The 8,048-nt window shown below is 43.1% G+C and overlaps 1 protein-coding gene across 1 annotated transcript in view; it reads right to left on the bottom strand.

The window, feature by feature from the left end:
- LOC108752862 (zinc finger protein 628-like) overlaps nt 1-8,048 on the bottom strand; it is a 54,903-nt gene that overhangs the window by 17,765 nt on the left and 29,090 nt on the right. The window lies entirely within an intron of this gene.

Raw genomic sequence — 8,048 nt, 5'->3', positions numbered from 1 at the left:
AAAAAAAAAAAAAAAAAAAAAAAAAAAAAAAAAAAAAAAAAAAAAAGCCTTCGTCATAATCGCGCTTTACATGGCGCGTTTCCTACGATTTACAACAGTTATTACGATATTACACGCGTTCTAGGTACGAAGCTAAATCTAGACTATGTACAATTGAATTAGAACAGGTTTTTAGGAACTTCAGAACAGAAACTCAAAAGCTACTATGAAACTAAATTAGGATCCTCGATGAACGGCTGTGATAGGGAGACCTGCGGGGATAAAATATTTCTTTTTTCGAATCTCCAAAAGCCGAATTCGGAGCTGTCGAACTAATTTCCGGTTCACCATGTTCCCGATGATAATAAATTAAGGATAAATTAGAAGCACCCTTTACGTAAACAATACAATGTGACAGGGGCTTCGTGCGATCTTAAATGATACATTCAGTATTTTTGGCCAAAGTCGCTCTTAAACAGAACAAAAGCCTAATTGTGTACGTGTGTGTATGTGTATGTATGTGTACACGGCGAATACTTATACAACATGTACGTACAAATTCTCCCTATATACAACACAGTCCGACGTACAATAATATCCGAGGCACGTGTATTTTTCCCGCGAGAATTCGTGGCTAAGAGATGAGATCGAAAAGAAATAATAATCGAAAGGAGGTAGGGAGGAGGGCGAGAGGCGTTAAAAAAAATATATGAAGCGATCGATTTAACTAAAGATCTTCAACACACTACGAACCTTTCGTCACCGTAAATAATTAATTATAATCGATATAGAGCAGATGTACCAGCAACTGACCTGTCACAGAAGTACCGTTGCATAATTTAATTTCTGTCCTAAATAAGAATGTTGTTACGCCGTATAAATGTATAATCGTATTGTTCATCATCGCGTTGGTTGGTTTTTTTTTTATTTTTTTTTTTTTAGAAAGAGTAAGAAATCAGATTATTTTACGTGACCACAGAGACGAGAGAAAACACAATAGTTATGCATCCGCATCTATAGCTTACAAAATATCTACGATCGCGAGGCACGAACTGCCTTGGAGCGAATTTCACGGAGTGGAAAGAGGATTCCTTTGAAATAGGAGAGCCTTAGAGCTACATAGCCGCGAGGAAACTAAATGTCAACACGTATTAGCTCTCTTTTCTTCTCTCTCTCTCTCTCTCTCTCGCGTATACACGAGCCGTTGGATGACTTAAAACCTAGGTTAATTGGAACTTTGCTAACTGATTGTACCCTACGCCAACGGTGCACGTCGTGCCGCTCATTAATTCTCCTCTCGATTGCACTTTAAGAGGCGAGATCCGTCCGTCTGTATCTTGCGCGTTCTGCGTTCGCGGCGCGAATAATTGCAACTCCGCGCTTCCGCGACGCGTATCGTTGCGTAAACGACCCGGGAATTCGGCGAGCGACGTAAGAAGAGCGCGGGACGCGAGCGTTTCGCGAGGAGATCACACTGCTCCGATTTGAAGTAAACGAAAACGGGCGAGGCGACGATTTCCAGTACGGACGACGGTTTCTATGCTACGCTAGATACATATATAATGTCACGTCCGACGCCGAACGCTGCTCCCGTATCCAAAATAGGTCGCGCCCGAATTTCCGCTGACCGTCTCCACCGAACTTCGCAAATGCCGGAGTCGCGCGCGTCGTGCATCAAACGATCTCGTTTGCACCGCGGCAGACGAGAAGAACGTCTATCTATGGCAAGCACCGTTTTTCCTACATTGCATTAAAAATTCGATTCACGTGTCTAACAGCGTTTTCGATTTCGTAGTAGATTTACAATTGATATATGGATTGGATTAATGATGTTGCACGTTCCACTGTCGGTAGAGCATGTAACGTCAGTCAATAATAGAACATGTGGTGTCATTAATTCAACTCGAGTCAGTTGAAATCTGTTACGGTTGAAAACCGCTATGATATTGCATTCGTCATCGAATTTTGCCGCGCGAAAAAATGTTCAAGCCTATCGATTGTCTGACAAAATAAGAAAGATTCGAGAATCTCTTCTCTGTTCTGCAGCCGATTAACGTTAAGCTTAAAAAAGTTGTCGGACGATAAAAACAGATAAATGCAATTTATAGGTAGCCTAATTTCGGACAACGCGGCAAACGAGGATGCGAGAATATTCGAAACGTTTGAGCGTCACTGCCCAATTTATCTGTCGCGACACGCGCGCACAAAACACGCGTTTACGTGTTCGTAAACGATGCGATAACGCACGGCGGTCGCGCCGTCGTGCGTTTATATATTCCTTCGCGTTCATTGTATTTTTACGATTGCAAGGTTACGCCCGCGGAATCCTCCGATTAGCATTTTAGCGTTTTCCTCGCCGATCGATTCGACCGGACTCCGGAGGCGGATAACAGGCGCGACGCGAAAAGAATCGTCGGCGATAACGGCGACGATATTTGCGGAAAAACCTCCTCGTGGATGTTTACCACGATCGAGATGATAAAAAAGTGCGTAGCTCTGCGCGATTATGCGGAAAATTAACGCGAATAAGCGTGTTCGAAACTCAAAGATTACGACCGAGTTGCGATATTAAATGTCAAACGGCTGTGATTCATATACAATCTTTATTCATTTTTTTCCCCCTTTCTATAATAATATACGTCCCCATTGTGCGATTATGTGCAAATTAATGATAAACTTAATACTTTTAACAATATTATTGATGGCTGCTGTCGAAAAGCACATAAAAGATATAAAAGCACACAAAGGACATAAAAGACGAAAAAAGGAACGTAAATGAGCACGTAAAGGTAAAAACGATCCTTTGAGGGCAGCAACATGCAATTGGATGCTTTTAAACTCAAAATATCGATTTTCTTTCATTTCTGCTCCACACAATCTTTCTTATTCTCCAAATTCTTTAGAGAGTGAACTCTCACTCTAAAGAGCGAAAATGGAGCCAAGTCTCGAAAGAGAGTGGCTCAATTTTTTTTTATCTTGAAGAGTGAGATTTCTGGACTCTTTGGAGTGAGATTTACCGTAAAAGTTTTAGAGAGCGTTAAATGAAATCTTGACATTTTTACTTGTTTCGTAAGAAATCGAATTAGAATAATTCTGATTTCTGCTGTCCTCCTCATTTATCGGTTAGCGATTGCATAAAAATACACGAGAGACTTCCATTCTGTTTGGGCAGATTGAATTTACGTTGCGAAATACGAATAAGTTAATGAACGAATATGTGAATGCGGAATGATGTCGGGACACGAAGAACTTGCAAATCGTACGATAGAGATGGTCGCTGTATTCGAGTCTACAGAGTATCTCGGATACAGAGTTACGAGTTTATGGAGAGAGAGAGCCGGTCGTATGTTTAATTCGCGATATCATTATTTTAATACCACGAGCGGATAGATGGACGGACGCGCCGCCGTCCGTTGTGCAATGCCGTGCGTTACGCGAGGATTTAATTAATCGTATTCCGGAATTTACAACCCGCTGACAGCATTTTTGATACGGTATTTGGAAACTTTATGATCCATTTGCCAAACGCCAACTCTAATCAGGCTCGTTCAAAATCGCGGCAGGACTTTCATTTCAATGTACCCTCTCGGTTGCCAGTCATTAACGGCACCGTCACTCGTAAATATTAATTAAAATCCCGTTTTCAGAGGAATGCCGATTTGCCAGACGAATATTCTAATTAAAGCTACGCGCACTCGAGACCGGCGGGACTCGTATATCGCTGGTAGAATGAAACTCTCATCCTTCTGTCCGTCGAAACGAATTAATTCGTGCGATAGATGCGCGCGATACTTTAAATACTATCTTTTTTTTTTGTTTTTGTTTACACGGGTGCGAAATAAATCACGCTTGTGTTCGATTTCAAATAAATAATCAAAGATTTATATTTTTGTACAACAGAATAAAATTTCTACTTAAAATACGGAAGTATTGTACCTTGAATAAACTTCCGCTCGCGTCTATGTCTCCCAACGGTGTGTCGTGCTGCGCGTTCGTAAGATTTAAGTAAAGCAAACGCGGGTCGAAAGTAAAATGCGCGTTTTTATTAAAGCAAAATACAATTTTTAATAACTCGGAACTGAACGGCCGAGTGTTATATATTATAACGTGTATATATATATATATTAAGTTTAATGCCGCTCGAGAGATCACAATTAAATCACACGCGTGTATCGAGAATCGAAAGACGATAGCATCTTATATCTCCGAGATTAAAAACTAAGACAGCGATGGAATGTAAGACGATAAGTGACAAGTGCATTGCGCGCTAATAAAATAGCCGATGCAGTTGCGAGGTATCACAGAAATCGCAGAGATCGTGACCACCACTGTGGAGACGTAGACGCGCCGATTTGAAAATGAGGAGAAAAGCGATCGATATTCGTGAGAGGAACGCGCGTTCGAATAAAAACAAATTCGTACAGTCATCACAGCTTTAAATAAAACCATTTTCGCTACCGATTGCGCACTGCGCGTCGCATTGCACGCTATATGTGATATTAAAGAACGAATAAAATATGTACGCCCCGCGTACGCGCTGCTAAAAACGTACGATATTAAATTAGGAACACATAATGTAATAATTTTAAATTCTCATCGTCTGTCCTCTAATAGATTAAAAATAACGTCCGATAATTAAAATAATTTTGGCTGAAATTCAAAATTGAGTAATCATTAAAATTAAGTCATCGTGAAAGTAGCACGGCGTAAAATTTCTTTCGGTAACAACACCCTTCTCTCTCGCATGCGTTCCAGGACGCGGATATTGAGATAACACAACCCTTTCCCGAGATGTGTACGCGTCTATCGGAGATGACGATTCGCGTTCTAGGGTAAATTGTTGAGAAAATTATCTATCTTGCGGTAGATTGAAAGGTGATCGAGATCCGCGTGTATCAGCCGCCGATGCCTCCCTATTCTCCGCGAGGCGATTCCTTCGCAGACCTCCGCGCACGGAATGCGATGAATATTTCAGAGATCGATCGATTTCGAGCAACTTTGTTCGCTCGACGGGGGGGGGGGGGGCGAAAGGGGAAGGCCCTCGCAAGGAGGACGACGGAAAGTAAGTGAGTGGCTGCTAAATATACAATGCGCTCATCGAATCGCTTAAAAGGAAGAGACCGGAGAAAGGAGCCTTGTTGCCCGCTCGCCTGTAATCGTGTGCAATCACCTCGACCCCACGATAGTGTGTTTACCGTTTTCGAGGATCCGCGAGGAAAAGATGCGGCTGTTTTTCGTCCGCGTAATACACTCGCGTGTCGCACCGAATGAAATTATCCCGTGAGAGACGGAAGGGCGGGAGAAATCAATGGGAAATTACGTTTGTACCTTCGCCTTCGAGGAATCGAACCCGCCGGCTGCCGTCGACGATGGTCGGCTCCGTTCGTTTTTCCGAAAAAAAAAAAAAAAGCCACAGGCCTCACACAGGCCACTTGCGTGCACGCTAATTATCTTACCTTACCTAGTAGGAAAACAAAAGTATGTATCTCAAATACTGGTTCTCGTATCACTCGGACGTCGGGGATCACTATTCACATTTACGTGAAATATAGGACAGCAGGCGTAAAAAGCGACAACCGCGAGTTATGGTCAAATGGTTTTCTCTCTCTTCAAAAGGGTTTTGAATTATTATTGATTTTATTGTTATCATATTGCTTTAAATCATTACACGGGAAGAACGATTTTGCTGAAGTAGCTTAAAATTTAACTGGATGTGAAAATAATTTCGTTGGAAATGATTATGCAGGATGTTCATTCGTATAATAATGCAGCAAAAAGTTTTGACATTCCGGTAATCAGCGCTTGAGCATTTTACGTAATTATTTTGATGATCCAACAAAATTATTCTCCAATCTGTATCTAGCTAAATTTTTAGATACTTGAGCAAAACTACTCTTTCTGCGTATAAGTGGTTGGAGAAAACGTTCGACGAATTAATAGTTAAAACGTTCCTATGTTGATTATTGAGGCATTTCTCAATAATCAAGCTTCATTGAAAGCTGACAATTGCAAAATTTGATTTGGTACTCCAGCAGAAATGTTTAGGGAGAATACGCCATCCTATATTATATCTCTATTGCTGAGGTTAGCGGTATCGCGGTATGGTACTTGATTCGCTCGCGTTTAACTTTGAACGTACCGTTTGAATCGCGTCGCTAAGAAATCCACGTATGGGAAATCCTCGTATTTTTCTCGAGAGCCCGTCCAAGTGTCTCCCTTCGACCGAGGTGGTTATAAATAAATAAAAATGAGCTCGCGAGTGGAACGAAAGATGGACGTCGTCCGAAGATCGAGTCTCAATACGCGATCGGATTATCTAACTACCTTACTTAAGGATGTAAATAACGTTAAATAAGAATTAAACTATAAATAAAAAAAAAAAAAAAGAAGTAATGTGTCGCGTAGTCAGGTATTGCACTGTCTCAATGGCCATCGCGTCGTCGCGTACTCGTAAGCGACTCTCGATCTGCAAGTGGAAAGGTTTGCGCCGGAAACGGTGTCCGAAAGACCTCGCGTGCTCGATTTCTTCCTGAATCTCGTTGCAGCGAGACGGACCCGCGCGTGAAAAAACACGCGGGAAAAAACGCGCAACGGAAAGTGCGTTTCGTGGATTGTGAACGCAAGACTTGTCGACACACGCTGGACAAAGATTCGCTCGGCGTTCTTATTACGGTGCGCAATGCCGTTTGCATGTCGGATGTGTCCATGATTAACTGGCAACTCGCGAAGAAAGGTGATGGTCATCTTGGAGAAAAAAATGAGGAACAAAAGTTAATCGAAGAGGCCACTAATACCAGCGCACTCGTAATAAATTCTCTCTTTCTCTCTCTCTCTCTCTCTGTTTCTCTCACTTTTTCTATTACGAATTTATGAACCGCGTGTCCACCGAGTCGAATTACACCGCGTAGAATTTCACCAAGTGGATGTCTTTCCTGTCTACTTCTTCTCGATTCTCCCCCCTCCACCCTTCCTCCAGCTTCCTGTCTTTATCGTCGGCGCGCGAGCGTTCTATTCCTAACTCCCCCCGTGTCAACTGTATAAAATATTCTCAATCATATCAACAACAGTCGCATCGTACATCGTACAACGTCAGTGTGTGTACATTATTACAATAGTTTATAGTTAATCGTAATCAATATAATATTCACAGCATTTTATCAAAATCTCTTAAAAGCACCAACCGTGGCGGCTCAAATTTTCCCCTCTCGCTCCCTCCCCTCGTTTACCCTTCTCGTTCCGTGTCGCTTTGTCCATTTTCCCTACCCTCCCTTAACTTTTCTTTAACTAACCCCATGTCGCTCGTACATGTACGTGTTGTGTGTGTGTGTGTGTGTGTGTGTGTGTGTGTGTGTGTAAAAGTGTGTGCATGTGTGTGTATATGTATATATATACCTTTAATAATTTATCGATATATATATACGTATAATTTATAATATATATATCTATATATATATTTATATATGTATATAATAAGCTAAACGTTTCGTCTTAAAGCACTGATTAAACGAGGGAGCTCGTTATTAACGTGTCCCTCCCCCTGAACACGCGTTTACCAACCATCCTAACCAAAATCACAGGACTAACTAGAAACACCGCCGGCTTCTTGCTCCGTCGCTCAATTATTGGGACCGTTCACGCGGGGAGTCGCGCGTCGCGACGCGCGCGATCAGCAGATGGACGAGAGGAGACGAGTGGTACTGGTGGTGAATTGGGGAACGTGCAGAGCGGGATTAGGGTGGAACGTGTGGATATGGAACGATGTCGAAGGAACACGTCGCGGTAACGGCGGCGACAGCGGCGGCACCGGAAGCGGGGACGGTACCATCGTTGTCGTCGCCTGTCCGTTCGCGCGATCGGCGACGACGACAACGTGGATGCGTCGTGGATCAGCAAAGCGTCCCGTACGGTGATCGTCGTCAACATCGTCATTGACGGTGGCGGCGGTGACGACGGCGACAGCGGCGGCGGTGGTGGTGGCGGTGGTGGTGGTGGCGGTGGTGGTGGTGGTGATGGCGGTGGTGGTGGTGGTGGTGGTGGTGATGGTGATGGTGGTGGTGGTGGTGGTGGTG

Source organism: Trachymyrmex septentrionalis, unplaced genomic scaffold (assembly GCF_001594115.1).
Source record: "Trachymyrmex septentrionalis isolate Tsep2-gDNA-1 unplaced genomic scaffold, Tsep1.0 scaffold62, whole genome shotgun sequence".
Classification (NCBI taxonomy): Eukaryota; Metazoa; Arthropoda; class Insecta; order Hymenoptera; family Formicidae; genus Trachymyrmex; species Trachymyrmex septentrionalis.
Note: the sequence above shows the minus strand (reverse complement) of the source record. Positions and strands in the feature narration are given on the sequence as shown.